The sequence below is a fragment of the Lucilia cuprina genome, chromosome 4 (genome assembly GCF_022045245.1).
Source record: "Lucilia cuprina isolate Lc7/37 chromosome 4, ASM2204524v1, whole genome shotgun sequence".
Lineage (NCBI taxonomy): Eukaryota > Metazoa > Arthropoda > Insecta > Diptera > Calliphoridae > Lucilia > Lucilia cuprina.
The window spans coordinates 9,195,959-9,215,859 of NC_060952.1; positions in this window are offsets into that span (position 1 = coordinate 9,195,959).

Below are 19,901 nucleotides of genomic sequence, written 5' to 3' on the forward strand. Positions count from 1 at the left end.
TTTCTACCTTTTCTATATAGTTTAATAAAATAAAAAAAACAGTCATATAAACTCTATTAAGAAAAACAATTTCATTCATATTAAGAAAAAAAAAAACAAACAACAAACTCTATATAAACAATATTCTACGTTCACACTCAGTCACTCATTAAAAAAATATTCATTTAACATTTTATGTTAAAAATTAAAGAAAAAAAGAAATAATCTCTGTATTCTGTGCTGTGATTGAAATAAAAATATAAAAAACATCTTTAAAGAAAATGTAGTTTTATTAAAAAAAATAAATTTAAGATAAAAAACAATTTATAAATATTCGCCATTTGACACATTTAATCAGTAACTTACATTATTTTTACTATTCAAAAAGTTAGCTTTATTTTGATATACATATTTTTTATATTTTATATATATATTTTATCACAAAGACCTTATTTCACGGAATTCAAATTTTAACTCTTATAATCGTGGACATGTTTTGCTGTTTCACATAGCAAAATTTGGATCTCGAATACAAACATCGCTAAATGAAACTTTCTTTATCGTTTAATCTAAATCTGGCCTTCAGGATCATTCAAGATTTTCAAAATATCGTGTTATGAAGATTGTAAAATATCGGGTTTTTGGCCATATTTGAGACGTTATAACAGTGCGAATACACCTTTATTTGTAAAATTTTTGTCATTATAGAAAATCTAAACATTTTATATTTATTTAATTCGATACAACAAGTAATTATAATCGATCATACATAGTTATATAACTAACTGATCACAACTTTCGTTAGCATTTGCAGTATCTCTTATAGGTTTAGTTGAGTAATAAAAGTGATCACAGATTTCTCTTGTTTTTGCTGTATCTCTTATAGTTTTCGAGAAAAACGAACTTTTATGTTTTCACTCAAAATATCGGTTTTTGGTGGGAAATAGAAGTGATCACAGATTTCTCTTGTTTTAGCTGTACCTCTTATAGTTTTCGAGAAAAACGCACTTTTATGTTTTCACTCAAAATATCGGTTTTTGGTGGGAAATAAAAGTAATCACTGATTTCTTTTGTTTTTGCTGTATCTCTTATAGTTTTCGAGAAAAACGCACCTATATGTTTTCACTCAAAATATCGGTTTTTGGTGGAAAATAAAAGTGATCACAGATTTCTCTTGTTTTTGCTGTATCTCTTATAGTTTTCGAGAAAAACTCACTTTTATGTTTTCTCTCAAAATATTGGTTTTTGGTGGGAAATAAAAGTGATCACAGATTTCTCTTGTTTTTGCTGTATCTCTTATAGTTTTCGAGAAAAACGCACTTTTATGTTTTCACTCAAAATATCGGTTTTTGGTGGGAAATAAAAGTGATCACAGATTTCTCTTGTTTTTGCTGTATCTCTTATAGTTTTCGAGAAAAACTCACTTTTATGTTTTTTCTCAAAATAAAAGTGATCACAGATTTCTTTTCTTTTTGCTGTATCTCTTATAGTTTTCGAGAAAAACGCACTTTTATGTTTTCACTTAAAATATCGGTTTTTGGTGGGAAATAAAAGTAATCACAGATTTCTCTTGTTTTTGCTGTGCCTCTTATAGTTTTCGAAATAAAATATCGGTTTTTGGTGGGAAATAAAAGTGATCACAGATTTCTCTTGTTTTAGCTGTATCTCTTATAGTTTTCGAGAAAAACGCACTTTTATGTTTTCACTCAAAATATCGGTTTTTGGTGGAAAATAAAAGTGATCACAGATTTCTCTTGTTTTTGCTGTATCTCTTATAGTTTTCGAGAAAAACTCACTTTTATGTTTTCTCTCAAAATATTGGTTTTTGGTGGGAAATAAAAGTGATCACAGATTTCTCTTGTTTTTGCTGTATCTCTTATAGTTTTCGAGAAAAACGCACTTTTATGTTTTCACTCAAAATATCGGTTTTTGGTGGGAAATAAAAGTGATCACAGATTTCTCTTGTTTTTGCTGTGTCTCTTATAGTTTTCGAAATAAAATATCGGTTTTTGGTGGGAAATAAAAGTGATCACAGATTTCTCTTGTTTTAGCTGTACCTCTTATAGTTTTCGAGAAAAACGCACTTATATGTTTTCACTCAAAATATCGGTTTTTGGTGGGAAATAAAAGTGATCACAGATTTCTCTTGTTTTAGCTGTATCTCTTATAGTTTTCGAGAAAAACGCACTTTTATGTTTTCACTCAAAATATCGGTTTTTGGTGGAAAATAAAAGTGATCACAGATTTCTCTTGTTTTTGCTGTATCTCTTATAGTTTTCGAGAAAAACTCACTTTTATGTTTTCTCTCAAAATATTGGTTTTTGGTGGGAAATAAAAGTGATCACAGATTTCTCTTGTTTTTGCTGTATCTCTTATAGTTTTCGAGAAAAACGCACTTTTATGTTTTCACTCAAAATATCGGTTTTTGGTGGGAAATAAAAGTGATCACAGATTTCTCTTGTTTTTGCTGTATCTCTTATAGTTTTCGAGAAAAACTCACTTTTATGTTTTTTCTCAAAATAAAAGTGATCACAGATTTCTTTTGTTTTTGCTGTATCTCTTATAGTTTTCGAGAAAAACGCACTTTTATGTTTTCACTTAAAATATCGGTTTTTGGTGGAAAATAAAAGTGATCACAGATTTCTCTTGTTTTTGCTGTATTTCTTATAGTTTTCGAGAAAAACTCACTTTTATGTTTTCACTCAAAATATCGGTTTTTGTTGGGAAATAAAAGTGATCACAGATTTCTCTTGTTTTTGCTGTATCTCTTATAGTTTTCGAGAAAAACGCACTTTTATGTTTTCACACCAAATATCGGTTTTTGGTGGGAAATAAAAGTGATCACAGATTTCTCTTGTTTTTGCTGTATCTCTTATAGATTTCGAGAAAAACGCACTTTTATGTTTTCACTCAAAATATCGGTTTTTGATGGGAAATAAAAGTTATCACAGATTTCTCTTGTTTTTGCTGTATCTCTTATAGTTTTCGAGAAAAACTCACTTTTATGTTTTCAATCAAAATATTGGTTTTTGGTGGGAAACAAAAGTGATCACAGATTTCTTTTGTTTTTGCTGTATCTCTTATAGTTTTCGAGAAAAACGCACTTTTATGTTTTCACTCAAACTATCGGTCTTTGGTGGGAAATAAAAGTAATCACAGATTTCGCTTGTTTTTGCTGTATCTCTTATAGGTTTCGAGAAAAACGAACTTTTATGTTTTCTCTCAAAATATTGGTTTTTGGTGGGAAATAAAAGTGATCACAGATTTCGCTTGTTTTTGCTGTATCTCTTATAGTTTTCAAGAAAAACGAACTTTTATGTTTTCACTCAAAATATCGATTTTGGTGGGAAATAAAAGTGATCACAGATTTCTCTTGTTTTTGCTGTATCTCTTATAGTTTTCGAGAAAAACTCACTTTTATGTTTTCACTCAAAATATTGGTTTTTGGTGGGAAATAAAAGTGATCACAGATTTCTCTTGTTTTTGCTGTATCTCTAATAGTTTTCGAGAAAAACGCACGTTTATGTTTTCACTCAAAATATCGGTTTTTGGTGGGAAATAAAAGTGATCACAGATTTCTCTTGTTTTTGCTGTATCTCTTTTAGGTTTCGAGAAAAACGCACTTTTATGTTTTCTCTCAAAATATTGGTTTTTGGTGGGAAATAAAAGTGATCACAGATTTCGCTTGTTTTTGCTGTATCTCTTATAGTTTTCGAGAAAAACGAACTTTTATGTTTTCACTCAAAATATCGGTTTTTGGTGGGAAATAAAAGTGATCACAAATCTCGCTTGTTTTTTCTGTATCTCTTATAGTATTCGAAAAAAACGCACTTTTATGTTTTCACTCAAAATATAGGTTTTTGGTGGGAAATAGAAGTGATCACAGATTTCTCTTGTTTTAGCTGTACCTCTTATAGTTTTCGAGAAAAACGCACTTTTATGTTTTCACTCAAAATATCGGTTTTTGGTGGGAAATAAAAGTGATCACAGATTTCTCTTGTTTTAGCTGTATCTCTTATAGTTTTCGAGAAAAACGCACTTTTATGTTTTCACTCAAATAATCGGTTTTTGTGGAAAATAAAAGTGATCACAGATTTCTCTTGTTTTTGCTGTATCTCTTATAGTTTTCGAGAAAAACTCACTTTTATGTTTTCTCTCAAAATATTGGTTTTTGGTGGGAAATAAAAGTGATCACAGATTTGTCTTGTTTTTGCTGTATCTCTTATAGTATTCGAGAAAAACGCACTTTTATGTTTTAACTCAAAATATCGGTTTTTAGTGGGAAATAAAAGTGATCACAGATTTCTCTTGTTTTTGCTGAATCTCTTATAGTTTTCGAGAAAACTCACTTTTATGTTTTGCTGTGTCTCTTATAGTTTTCGAAATAAAATATCGGTTTTTGGTGGGAAATAAAAGTGATAACAGATTTCGCTTGTTTTTGCTGTATCTCTTATAGTTTTTGAGAAAAACTCACTTTTATGTTTTCACTCAAAATATCGGTTTTTGTTGGGAAATAAAAGTGATCACAGATTTCTCTTGTTTTTGCTGTATCTCTTATAGTTTTCGAGAAAAACGCACTTTTATGTTTTCACTCAAAATATGGGTTTTTGTTGGGAAATAAAAGTGATCACAGATTTCGCTTGTTTTTGCTGTATCTCTTATAGTTTTCGAGAAAAACGCACTTTTATGTTTTCACTCAAAATATCGGTTTTTGGTGGGAAATAAAAGTGATCACAGATTTCTCTTGTTTTTGCTGTTTTCGAGAAAAACGCACTTTTATGTTTTCACTCAAAATATCGGTTTTTGGTGGGAAATAAAAGTGATCACATATTTCTCTTGTTTTTGCTGTATCTCTTTTAGGTTTCGAGAAAAACGCACTTTTATGTTTTCTCTCAAAATATTGGTTTTTGGTGGGAAATAAAAGTGATCACAGATTTCTCTTGTTTTTGCTGTATCTCTTATAGTTTTCGAGAAAAACGCACTTTTATGTTTTCACTCAAAATATCGGTTTTTGGTGGGAAATAAAAGTTATCACAGATTTCTCTTGTTTTTGCTGTATCTCTTATAGTTTTCGAGAAAAACTCACTTTTATGTTTTCACTCAAAATATCGGTTTTTGGTGGGGAATAAAAGTGATCACAGATCTCGCTTGTTTTTGCTGTATCTCTTATAGTTTTCGAGAAAAACGCACTTTTATGTTTTCACTCAAAATATCGGTTTTAAGTGGGAAATAAAAGTGATCACAGATTTCGCTTGTTTTTGCTCTCGAAAACTATAAGAGATACAGCAAAAACAAGAGAAATCTGTGATCACTTTTATTTCCCACCAAAAACCGATATTTTGAGTGAAAACATTAAAGTGCGTTTTTCTCGGAAACTATAAGAGATACACCAAAAACAAGAGATATCTGCGATCACTTTTATTACCCACCAAAAACCGATATTTTTAGTGAAAAAGTAAAAGTGCGTTTTTCTCGAAAACTATAAGAGATACAGCAAAAACAAGAGAAATTTGTGATCACTTTTATTTCCCACCACAATCCGATGTTTTGAGTGAAAACATAAAAGTGCGTTTTTCTCGAAAACTATAAGAGATACAGCAAAAACAAGAGAACTCTGTGATCACTTTTATTTTCCACCAAAAACCGATATTTTGGGTGAAAACATAAAAGTGCGTTTTTCTCGAAAACTATAAGAGATACAGCAAAAACAAGAGAAATTTGTGATCACTTTTATTTCCCACCACAATCCGATGTTTTGAGTGAAAACATAAAAGTGCGTTTTTCTCGAAAACTATAAGAGATACAGCAAAAACAAGCGAAATCTGTGATCACTTTTATTTCCCACCAAAAACCGATATTTTGAGTGAAAACATAAATGTGCGTTTTTCTCGATATTTTTTTTGATATTTTAATGTCTCTAAAAACAAGAGAAATTTGTGATCACTTTTATTTCCCACCAAAATCCGATGTTTTGAGTGAAAACATAAAAGTGCGTTTTTCTCGAAAACTATAAGAGATACAGCAAAAACAAGCGAAATCTGTGATCACTTTTATTTCCCACCGAAAACCGATATTTTGAGTGAAAACATAAAAGTGCGTTTTTCTCGAAAACTATAAGAGATACAGCAAAAACAAAAGAAATCTGTGATCACTTTTATTTCTCACCAAAAATCGATATTTTGAGTGAAAACATAAAAGTGCATTTTTCTCGAAAACTATAAGAGATACAGCAAAAACATGAGAAATCAGTGATCACTTTTATTTCCCACCAAAAACCGATATTTTGAGTGAAAACATAAAAGTTCGTTTTTCTCGAAAACTATAAGAGATACAGCAAAAACAAGCGAAATCTTTGATCACTTTTATTTCCCACCAAAAACCGATATTTTGAGTGAAAAGTGCGTTTTTCTCGATAACTATAAGAGATAGAGCAAAAACAATGAAAATCTGTGATCACTTATAAATTCCACTAAAAGTCGATATTTTGAGTGAAAACATAAAAGTGCGTTTTTCTCGAAAACTATAAGAGATAGAGCAAAAACAATGAAAATCTGTGATCACTTCTTTAACCCACTAAAAGTCGATATTTTGAGTGAAAACATAAAAGTGCGTTTTTCTCGAAAACTATAAGAGAAAGAGCAAAAACAATGAAAATCTGTGATCACTTGTAAAATCCACTAAAAGTCGATATTTTGAGTGAAAACATAAAAGTGCGTTTTTCTCGATAACTATAAGAGATAGAGCAAAAACAATGAAAATCTGTGATCACTTATAAATTCCACTAAAAGTCGATATTTTGAGTGAAAACATAAAAGTGCGTTTTTCTCGAAAACTATAAAAGATAGAGCAAAAACAATGAAAATCTGTGATCACTTATAAATTCCACTAAAAGTCGATATTTTGAGTGAAAACATAAAAGTGCGTTTTTCTCGAAAACTATAAGAGATAGAGCAAAAACAATGAAAATCTGTGATCACTTATATAAAACCCACTAAAAATCGATATTTTGAGTGAAAACATAAAAGTGCGTTTTTCTCGAAAACTATAAGAGAAAGAGCAAAAACAATGAAAATCTGTGATCACTTGTAAAATCCACTAAAAGTCGATATTTTGAGTGAAAACATAAAAGTGCGTTTTTCTCGATAACTATAAGAGATAGAGCAAAAATAATGAAAATCTGTGATCACTTACAAATTCCACTAAAAGTCGATATTTTGAGTGAAAACATAAAAGTGATCACCTATAAATTCCACTAAAAGTCGATATTTTGAGTGAAAACATAAAAGTGCGTTTTTCTCGAAAACTATAAGAGATAGAGCAAAAATAATGAAAATCTGTGATCACTTCTTTAACCCACTAAAAATCGATATCTTGAGTAAAAACATAAAAGTGCGTTTTTCTCGAAAACTATAAGAGAAAGAGCAAAAACAATGAAAATCTGTGATCACTTGTAAAATCCACTAAAAGTCGATATTTTGAGTGAAAACATAAAAGTGCGTTTTTCTCGATAACTATAAGAGATAGAGCAAAAACAATGAAAATCTGTGATCACTTATAAATTCACTACAAAGTCGATATTTTGAGTGAAAACATAAAAGTTCGTTTTTGTCGAAAACTATAAGAGATAGAGCAAAAACAATGAAAATCTGTGATCACTTATAATTCCACTAAAAGTCGATATTTTGAGTGAAAACATAAAAGTGCGTTTTTCTCGAAAACTATAAGAGATATCCACTAAAAGATATTTTGAGTGAAAACATAAAAGTTCGTTTTTGTCGAAAACTATAAGAGATAGAGCAAAAACAATGAAAATCTGTGATCACTTATAAAATCCACTAAAAGTCGATATTTTGAGTGAAAACATAAAAGTGCGTTTTTCTCGAAAACTATAAGAGATAGAGCAAAAACAATGAAAATCTGTGATCACTTCTTTAACCCACTAAAAGTCGATATTTTGAGTGAAAACATAAAAGTGCGTTTTTCTCGATAACTATAAGAGATAGAGCAAAAACAATGAAAATCTGTGATCACTTATAAAATCCACTAAAAGTCGATATTTTGAGTGAAAACATAAAAGTGTGTTTTTCTCGAAAACTATAAGAGATAGAGCAAAAACAATGAAAATCTGTGATCACTTATAAATTCCACTAAAAATCGATATTTTGAGTGAAAACATAAAAGTGCGTTTTTCTCGAAAACTATAAGAGATAGAGCAAAAACAATAAAAATCTGTGATCACTTATAAATTCCACTAAAAGTCGATATTTTGAGTAAAAACATAAAAGTGCGTTTTTCTCGAAAACTATAAGAGATAGAGCAAAAACTATGAAAATCTGTGATCACTTCTTTAACCCACTAAAAGTCGATATCTTTAGTAAAAACATAAAAGTGCGTTTTTCTCGAAAACTATAAGAGATAGAGCAAAAACAATGAAAATCTGTGATCACTTATAAAACCCACTAAAAGTCGATATCTTTAGTAAAAACATAAAAGTGCGTTTTTCTCGAAAACTATAAGAGATAGAGCAAAAACAATGAAAATCTGTGATCACTTATAAAACCCACTAAAAATCGATATTTTGAGTGAAAACATAAAAGTGCGTTTTTCTCGATAACTATAAGAGATAGAGCAAAAACAATGAAAATCTGTGATCACTTCTTAAACCCACTAAAAGTCGATATTTTGAGTGAAAACATAAAAGTGCGTTTTTCTCGAAAACTATAAGAGATAGAGCAAAAACAATGAAAATCTGTGATCACTTATAAAACCCATTAAAAATCGATATTTTGAGTGAAAACATAAAAGTGCGTTTTCTCGAAAACTATAAGAGAAAGAGCAAAAACAATGAAAATCTGTGATCACTTGTAAAATCCACTAAAAGTCGATATTTTGAGTGAAAACATAAAAGTGCGTTTTTCTCGAAAACTATAAGAGATAGAGCAAAAACAATGAAAATCTGTGATCACTTATAAAACCCACTAAAAATCGATATTTTGAGTGTAAACATAAAAGTGCGTTTTTCTCGATAACTATAAGAGATAGAGCAAAAATAATGAAAATTTGTGATCACTTATAAATTCCACTAAAAATCAATATTTTGAGTGAAAACATATAAGTGCGTTTTTCTCGATAACTATAAGAGATAGAGCAAAAATAATGAAAATCTGTGATCACTTCTTTTAACCCACTAAAAGTCGATATTTTGAGTGAAAACATAAAGTGCGTTTTTCTCGAAAACTATAAGAGATAGAGCAAAAACAATGAAAATCTGTGATCACTTATAAAATCCACTAAAAGATATTTTGAGTGAAAACATAAAAGTTCGTTTTTCTCGATAACTATAAGAGATAGAGCAAAAACAATGAAAATCTGTGATCACTTATAAATTCCACTAAAAGTCGATATTTTGAGTGAAAACATAAAAGTGCGTTTTTCTCGAAAACTATAAGAGATAGAGCAAAAACAATGAAAATCTGTGATCACTTATAAAACCCACTAAAAGTCGATATTTTGAGTGAAAACATAAAAGTGCGTTTTTCTCGAAAACTATAAGAGATAGAGAAAAAACAATAAAAATCTGTGATCACTTATAAAACCCACTAAAAGTCGATATTTTGAGTAAAAACATAAAAGTGCGTTTTTCTCGAAAACTATAAGAGATAGAGAAAAAACAATAAAAATCTGTGATCACTTCTTTAACCCACTAAAAGTCGATATCTTTAGTAAAAACATAAAAGTGCGTTTTTCTCGAAAACTATAAGAGATAGAGCAAAAACAATGAAAATCTGTGATCACTTATAAAACCCACTAAAAGTCGATATTTTGAGTGAAAACATAAAAGTGCGTTTTTCTCGAAAACTATAAGAGATAGAGAAAAAAACAATAAAAATCTGTGATCACTTATAAAACCCACTAAAAGTCGATATTTTGAGTAAAAACATAAAAGTGCGTTTTTCTCGAAAACTATAAGAGATAGAGCAAAAACTATGAAAATCTGTGATCACTTCTTTAACCCACTAAAAGTCGATATCTTTAGTAAAAACATAAAAGTGCGTTTTTCTCGATAACTATAAGAGATAGAGCAAAAACAATGAAAATCTGTGATCACTTATAAAACCCACTAAAAATCGATATTTTTAGTAAAAACATAAAAGTGCGTTTTTCTCGATAACTATAAGAGATAGAGCAAAAAAATGAAAATCTGTGATCACTTATAAGACCCACTAAAAGTCGATATTTTGAGTGAAAACATAAAAGTGCGTTTTTCTCGAAATTATAAGAGATAGAGCAAAAACAATGAAAATCTGTGATCACTTTTGAGTGAAAACATAAAATTGCGTTTTTCTCGAAAACTTTAAGAGATAGAGCAAAAACAATGAAAATCTGTGATCACTTATAAAACCCACTAAAAATCGATATTTTGAGTGAAAAGATAAAGGTACGTTTTTTCTCGCACTTTAATGTTTTCACTCAAAATATCGGTTTTTGGTGGGAAATAAAAGTGATCACAGATTTCTCTTGTTTTTGCTGTATCTCTTATAGTTTTCGAGAAAAACGCACCTTTATGTTTTCACACAAAATATCGGTTTTTGGTGGGAAATAAAAGTGATCACAGATTTCTCTTGTTTTTGCTGTATCTCTAATAGTTTTCGAGAAAAACGCACCTTTATGTTTTCACACAAAATATCGGTTTTTGGTGGGAAATAAAAGTGATCACAGATTTCTCTTGTTTTTGCTGTATCTCTTATAGTTTTCGAGAAAAACGCACTTTAATGTTTTCACTCAAAATATCGGTTTTTGGTGGGAAATAAAAGTGATCACAGAGTTCTCTTGTTTTTGCTGTATCTCTTATAGTTTTCGAGAAAAACGCACTTTTATGTTTTCACTCAAAATATCGGTTTTTGGTGGGAAATAAAAGTGATCACAGATTTCTCTTGTTTTTGCTGTATCTCTTATAGTTTTCGAGAAAAATGCACTTTCATGTTTTCACTCAAAATATCGGTTTTTGGTGGGAAATAAAAGTGATCACAGATTTCGCTTGTTTTTGCTGTATCTCTTATAGTTTTTGAGAAAAACGCAATTTTATGTTTTCAGTCAAAATATCGGTTTTTGGTTGGAATAAAAGTGATCACGGATTTCGCTTGTTTTTGCTGTATCTCTTATAGTTTTCGATTGTTTTTGCTGTATCTCTTATAGTTTTCGAGAAAAACGCACTTTTATGTTTTCACTCAAAATATGTTTTTTTTTTTTGGAAAAAAGAGTGATCACAGATTTTGCTTGTTTTTACTGTATCTCTTATAGTTTTTGGGAAAACTCCACTTTTATGTTGTCACTCAAATAAAATCGTATTTGATGTATTTCCCTCTAAAGTTTATCGACTAAAGTTTGTGCTAAAATTTCTAATATATGTTAAAAAAGCAGAAAGAATAAACTGCAAGATATTTTTTGTAACAATTTATCACCTTTTTTTATTATATCCTTTCATGTTTACCAGTTGTAGTTTTACACTGAGGGACTCTGCTCCATATCATTGTCTGATGTAAATATCTTCTTTTTGTTGATATTTATGTTCGTTTTTTCTCATGTTGATTTTTAATGATTTATTGTTCATTTTTGATATTTTAATGTCTCTAAGGGATTTGCTCATAATTTTTTTATGGCCGCACATTTTATTTATTGTGCGAAAAATGCTAAATATGACATTATGAGCGGACACCATTACCCTTATCTCTTAAGACTATTTATTATAAATTGTTGTTATATTTAAAAATTATTAAAAATTAAAGAGGCATGAATAAAATTGTTATTAAATATCAGCATAGCCGGTCTGCTTCGGTATCCCAATTATAAAGAAAAAAGTGTTTAAGAATTTTTGTTTGTTTGATTTTTTTTAAATCACAAATTTTTAATTTCTATAATCAAGTGTTGTATACTTGACATTTTCGAACACTTGAAATATACTTAACACTGCTCTTGACGAAAAAAAAACACAAAAGAAATGTTATTTTATAAAAATTCTCCAAAACATCTATGATGTGTTAATTTGAAGTACAAGAAAAACAAAAAAACAACACCATAAAATATACAAAAATGTAGTTTTTTTTAAAAATATATAGCATACTTTGAGGTGCTCTAATGAATGTGTCCTTAAAAATACATTAATTTACTACACGTGAAAATGAAAACACACACATATAAACAATACTAGCGAGAGAGATTTACCAGAAATAGTTTCTCTCTCTCTCTCTTACACTCAAAACAATTTCCTTTCGACTACACTCAAAGGATACATATTTAAAAAGCTTTTAAAGCATGCTTATGTTTATGCTCTTAATACATAGATAATTTTTTATCTTCTGTGGTATGTATTGTTTGTGTGTGTATGTCAATAAAATGATTCAAAAAATGAGCAAACATAAAAAAAAAAAAAATTATATAATCGAACATTGACGTGAGATACTGTTAAACAACATTTTAAGAAACACACATACACCTAACAATACTTTTGAAATACAAACATTCCAGATGTACTTATTACATGTTTATGACACAATGTTTGTCTGTCTGTCTATCTGAGTTTAGGTGTACCGAAAATTATATTGTAGGGAGGATGGGGGTTGGGCGAGTGGTGTTTAGTTGGTGGGTCGATTTTGTTTATCTTTTAAATAGTAGAGCTTACTTTGCAGCAAACTTACACACACACTGTTTCATTTTCTTTTCAATGTAATAAGTAAATACTTGTGCTTTTTTTTCATCTATTGTTCCTTTTTTGAGGGTGTGGTGCACAGTGGTAGGATTATTGTATGCTTTTAACCAGATTTTTATGCATAAAATACTCTTTCTCGGCAAAATAACTTAAACGATATAAAACGATACTATTCATACCTCACCTTTAAAGGCCTTAGTTTCTATTTATTATTTTAAACCGCAGATTCTTGAAGAAACTTCATCCAATTAAGAAAATATCGAAAAAATTTAATCGAAAGACGATTTAAGACAATTAGAGTATTTTGAAGAAAAGTGTTTTACAAAGACAATGTTTTGCATTGACTACTTATATTGAAAGGGATAGTAGTCGAAGGGAACACAATCTAGACTGGTTGGACAAAGAACTTTCCAACCACTTCTCTTCAAGAGATATGTATTTGCAACATGATGCAGTACATAAATGTTTTGAAAATTTGTCACCCTATGCTACAGGTTTCCTGTGTTGATCTGATTTTACCAACACAATATATAGCCGGTGGTGTTTGATTAAAAGATGCCCTACACTGATGAATATGTTAAAAATGTGGATTATATTTTTTTTATATTAAAGCATTTAATTTGTTTTTGATGTTCATTCCAAAATATACCTTGCAAAAAGTAGGTAATTGCTTTCAATTGTAATTACTTACCTAAAAAAATACTTTTCAGTGACTTTTATGGATTACATAGAAGTAGTCTAATAAGGTCTTACTAAGAAGAAGAACTTTCTGATTTATTTACCACCTTACCAGTGAAGATATAGAAGCTTTATATGTTTATTATTCGATTTTAAATGATTACCTTTTCTCATTACTTGTAATCGTTTGTGAAAGTACTTGCCTCCAATGACTTTGCCGTGTTAAAATAATGACTTTCTAGAAGTCATAGGATTATAGGAATTTACATCTACATCAAAATTATTAATGCAGAATTTCATCATTTATTCCTGTTATATACCTTCAAGTTATTTTTGTGACAGATAGGATCAAATGAGTCCCGATAATTCTCAAAATCATCTGTTTTATTGATACATTTTTTAAATTAAGTTTTGTTCACTTTTGCTAAGACACTAAAGCATTTAACATAATTATGAGCTCAAAAGCCTTTTAATGGGGCTTTCGTGAAATTATCATTAAATTGGCAAGCGTACAAGGCTATCACGGATGGACAGATAGACAGACATAATCCTTTTAGAAAGTGACTCTGAGGTGGTTGGTAGATGTAGGACCCATTTCAGAGTCTCGTTACTAATTGATTCAGTCTAAACCAGTCTGAACTTATAATCATTATAATTTGGGAGTCATGTAGAACCATAAAGGAGATATTTTAGGAAGCTCAAATACTTAGGGGGTATAAAAGGTTTAATTTGTTAGCTTCATATCTTCTAAACTAAAATAGATAAAATAAAAACTTAATACTTCGTGAAAGAAAATACTTCTATATTAGAGTCATTACAAGAGTATTTCAAATTAATGCAGGCGGTAAGTAGTTGTAATTAAAAAGTAAGTGGTTATGGAAGTACAACCTATTACCAAGTTATAGCTGGGCTATTTAAACAGTGATTTTTTTCGCTGTTTAAATTAATTTCTCTAAAATTAAAATATCAACAAAAAAATAAGACTAAATCAACAAATGATTACAATCAAACTCATATCCTTTTTTTCAAAATATTTCCATAAATTTTTTGGCATTTTGTTCTTAAACAAAAAAAACAGCCTAAGGATAACAAAATAATAATAATTCATATTTGTGAAAGTGTCTGTGTGTATATAGGACATAAAAATATTGTTGTCTTATGACAACAACGGCCAAGAATGATAGTATGTTAAACATACTCCCACAGTCACTCTTTAGCAGTGGGAAAATGTCAGCAGTTTTCTCGTTAACAACAAACCGAGAAAAAGGATGTGTGTTGTTTTAAAGGAAGTTCCTTTTAAGATTTTTATGTATGAGTATTTAAATGTTTTAAATGGACAAAAAATTAAAGCTTATGTTGTTGTCTCCTAAAAAAAAATTTGTTGATTTAGGTCCTTACTAAAGAGGGGTCTTAATAAATGTGTTTTTAAGAGAAAGAAAAGCCTAATGTGATGTCTAAAAGGGGATTTTTCTAAATATATTGTGTTATTTAAATAACCTTCGTTTTCAAAGTTTATATTTATATAATTATGTTGAAAAATACAAGTTATGTTTCAAAATAAACAAATATTTAATTATACCTCCAGCATTTTAAGACTATAATTAAGCAGAACAATTTGAAATATTTTCATTTTCTTCATGATATTTTTGTTTTTTTTTCCTACCAGATTTTATAACTTTAATTAAGGAAAAATCCTTAAATATTTTATATTTTGCCTCATTTTTGTACCTTTTACGTTTTCCTTTTGTACCACAAAGTAATAAAATGTTTAAAATTACAAACCAACAGCTGTTGCTGTTATTGTTGGCTTTAATTACAACATTTCTTTTTTATCTCCAGCTATAGTTTGTATACTTTGTTGTGGTCCTTTTTTACGGAGATAAATGGAAAGTTCTTTTACTTGTTTGGCTGGAATTGTAGTAATTTAAAGTGTATAAGTGTAATGGCAAGCATGTGTGCGTGAAAAAGCCATACAAATGTACGTGTAGAAATTGTGTAAATATTTTTATTTCTTTACTAAACAACAGTATTTTATGATCAAAATGTGGATCGTATAAGTATTCGTACATAGAAATAATCCATGCTTAACCTAACGTAACTTTTTTTCTTAATATTTACAAAAGTTTCTTGTATAATACGAAATATCATTTAACATCTTATCTTGTAATATGTTTTTTCGTATTTATTAAGAAACTTTTCCTGGAAAAATTTAAATTTTTTTCTAAAACAACTAGTTTTAGAACGAGTGCAAATAGAACCACTTAAGATTCTTAAATAATAACCTTGGAACTAATGATGTCGCCATTTTTTCTGGAACCCGTTCTTCGGAACATTGTTGTGGTTGTAAAATACTTCTAAAGAGTTTTAAAGAACTAGTTCTTTGACACTACTTCCGAAACAACTTCTTGGAATCAGTTTAATATGTCAAAAATTAAATATTTTTAAACTTATTTTTATCGAAATAGAAAATGCATTCATATGTATATTTCTGCATACAACTGAATTACAAAAAATATTAAATGGTACCGGGAAAATGGAAAAATAGTTTATATTTACGTGTGCTGGAATGAACTGGAATTTAGAAATATATAAGACATTGATATGTAAGTTTTTTTTACTAAAATTGATACAATATTAATGATTCTTTAACAGTTTCTTAAAATTTAAAAAATAACTGTTTTTAAATTAATTTAACTCAAACGTTCTCAAAAGCATCCCTAGAACTAGTTCCATGGGTAACAATTTCGAACAAAAATCATTGATTAATAAACTAGTACCGTCCGTATATCTGTCCGTCTGGCTGGCGTCTCATATAAGGACCCCACATAACATTACTTTCACGCTTATAACTGGCACGTATAGCGATGAACATCGGACCATAATTGACCCTACCATAAAATTTTATATAGATCAGTCCATAATTGATCCTACCAGCGCTCATAACTGGCCAAAAGATTAATCAAACAGATTTTATGAACTAAAGCCTTTTTCTAAAATTTTATGAAAATTGATCCCATTACTAACAACCTAATTTAATTTTAGATTCTTTCTATAAACATCGATTTTTGATTAACATTTACGATTAATTACAGATTTAATTGAAACATGATTGCTTTTAGATTCTCCCTCTTTCTTTCTCTCTTCTTTTATCGTATGAATATCGGGCTTCTATTGAAAATATGATTGATCTTAGATTTTCTTTATTATCTCGATTTGAACCATTTACAGCTGATTTTTTTTTTATCAAATTTTGATGAAAATTATAAGTGATCATAGTTTTTTGCTAATTTATCGATTGGAACGTTATTTTTCGATCTTTAACTATTTGATTTTCTATAGAAATAGTGATCTCAGCAGTATTAAAGTATTTTTTAAGGATCAGCAGATTTCAGGTGATCATATAACTCAGATTCATATAACTTTAGATTCAGAATTTTGTTATTATTTAAAAATAAACGTTAACTTTTGACTGTCACTGTAATTGTAGGTACAATAACATTAAGACATGTTCTGCCATACATATTTTATTTTTTTTTTTGTTTTTTACATTCAATATTTTTTGATTTGAAATGAACATATCTCCTTCTGTGTATATATGTATCTGTCTATTTAGCTGACAGTCGTTTTTCTTCTCTGTACAATTTTTTAGCCATCACGTTGCTTTTATCAATGTAAGGCTCATGTACCATTTCTACCAGTAAGTACTTTTGGTCACTGTACATGAAGTTTTGCAGTACGTGATGTGTTGTAATATTATTTTGTAAAATTTTTTTACGCCATTTTTGTAATAGTTCTTTCATATACATATTTTGGTATTTTTTTATTTTTTATAATTTCTTGGTGTGTATGTGTATTTCATATATTTTAAAGAAATTCGTTTAAAAAGGACATTCAGCCATTCATTTATATACATTAGGATGGCCCCGTTTCTATGGAGAAATAATAAGGAGATGATTTCTATTTCTTAAAATGGGTTCAAGAGCTGGTTCCAAGAATAAAAAGGTCCTTTTTATGAATTTTAATGTTTTTGCCCTTAGGGTCATGCTAATGTTTATACATTCATTTTTTTTTTTTTGCGTATTTCTTTTTATGCTGAAGTATTTAAGCTTGCAGCAGTTTATTTATGCGGGCTTTTGTTTTCAGTATTTCAGGCACGAACAGAATGAGTTAAAAATTATCTTTTTTGGTTTTTCTTTTATTTCAACACTAGTTTAAACTGTAAGAAAATATGACAAAACAAAAATTGGTGGCAGCAATTTTGAAGGACATTGTAAAAAAAATCATATTCCTTGTAAGTGTAATGTGGGATGTAAAGAAAAAATCTTTTAGGAATTTAGTTTTAAGCTTAAACAAAAGCATATTACTATAACAATGACCTTGAAAAATGTTTGATGTTAAAAAAAACTTAAATATAAATCAAAATAAATAACAAAATTTTCTAAATCTATTTTTTATGTTTAGTGTTCGACACTTATTTAATAAATTGGAGACGATTAAAACTAGTTTTTATAAAAGTATTATTTTTTTCCTATACACTTATATATAAAAGTATAAAATATACCCATGACTGCTAAATTAGTTACATATTAACAATTATTGTTTAAACAATTAGCTTTTTTTAATCATTTCAAACTGTTGTTATTGAATAATTTATAATTTTTTTTAACAAATTTGACATTGTAATGACATTTTAATAGAACATTAAAAACCCCAAAAAATAATACAAAATCCACAAAACGTTTATTTACAAATTATTTGCTGCTTAAACCAAAAGTGATGAGAAATATCTACAAATAAATTTGATAATTATGAGAACAACAACAAGTGGGTCTATCAAAAAAACTAAAAACAAATAAGACACACCAGCCTACTTAAAAAAAAGCAACAAACAGGCCTCCTCTTTATTTTTTTAACGTCTGGCAAAGAGACAAAAAAAAAAAAAACGATCAACCCAAACAATAAAAGAAAATATTTTACGCACATGCCAGTTTTGTATTTTCTTTTTTGTGGCATTGAAAGTAGAAAAATATATAAAACAATATAAAGACGTCATCATTGTCATTGTTTTTATATGTGGGTAAGTTTTCTATATGTATATGTGTTTTCACAACATAATTATCATCATCGTTTACACCATCAAAAGTTATGATATCTTTTAATAATTTGATATTTAAACTTTAAGAATGGGACGGAATTGTGAACACAGCAAGAGCAACAATTATAATAAGAAACATCACAGCCTCTTTAACAAAAATATTATCATAGATCTTTTATCACTTAAGTTTAAGATCAGTGATCTCTGAAATCGGCAGCATATCTAAATTAAGAAAATAGAGAAAATCTATAATCACTCTCGTAGTTTTTTACAAACAATCGACTTTTATGTTAAAAAAAACTAAAATCGGTCATAGATCCTTAAATAAAAAAACGTCTGTGATCACTTTAATATTTTCCCAGAAATCTGTGATCAATCATAAATTTCCAAAAAAAAAAATACATTCGTTTGAAAAATCATCTTTGATCACTATCATATTTTTCCCCAAAATATCTTACTTATGAAAAACTTAAAATTGATTGTAGATCAATAAATAATGTACGAATTGAGAATAAAAATCAACTTTCATATGAGATATCTGAAGTCGCCCATAAAATGAGAATAAAGTGAAACTGAGTAATCTTAAATGGACTATAGATGGACCTTTATATGAAAAACCTAATATCGGATATATGGGCCGACATTTCAAATTTGCTTATTTGGGACTACTCGGCCCCAAACAGGAGAGGGCAGAGGTACTCATCGGTGACAGTAGGGTATCCAACTCTATTGATTCGCCGGAGCAATCTTATGTTAATTCCACTGTTCTATCGCACACCCTTTTTATGGTCGATTCGCCAATGGATCACAAAATGCATTACAGAAGTCTTTTCTGTCACCTGTAAACAATCTTCCCTTCCATAATCTATTTTCCTACACAGATTTAAAATAAAATACAAACGCCTGGTGGAAAAGTGTTTATAATTTTTCAGTAACATCCGTTGTCAAAAAACTATGACATTCATAAGTACATCACTATATTGTCAGACAGCGCAACATTTTCCACATTCGTTGTCAAAATCTAAATTTTATACACATGCGTTGTCTCAATATTAACAAATGTTGCTCACTATTGACCGAACAACCCCTGTCAAGATTAGATTTCGACAACATATTGTTGCAATGTTAACAACGTTGTGTTATCAACATAAGATATTCTTGTCATACGTATTTATATACTTGACCCTTTTTCCCTCTGTGTAGTTCCAAAACAATGCACTGCATTAGTAGGCCTATTAAATAAAAACAAATCTAAAATTTCATGATGCACTCAAATAAAAGTAGCGGTTGAACAACTAATAAAAATCGATGATGATTCATATCTTTAATTAAAAATCAATTCTTATATAAATTAGGAAAATAGCAAAAACCTTAGATCACTTTAATTTTTATTAAACATTGATTTGTATGTGGAAAACCTTAAATTAAGTTTAAATAATGTTC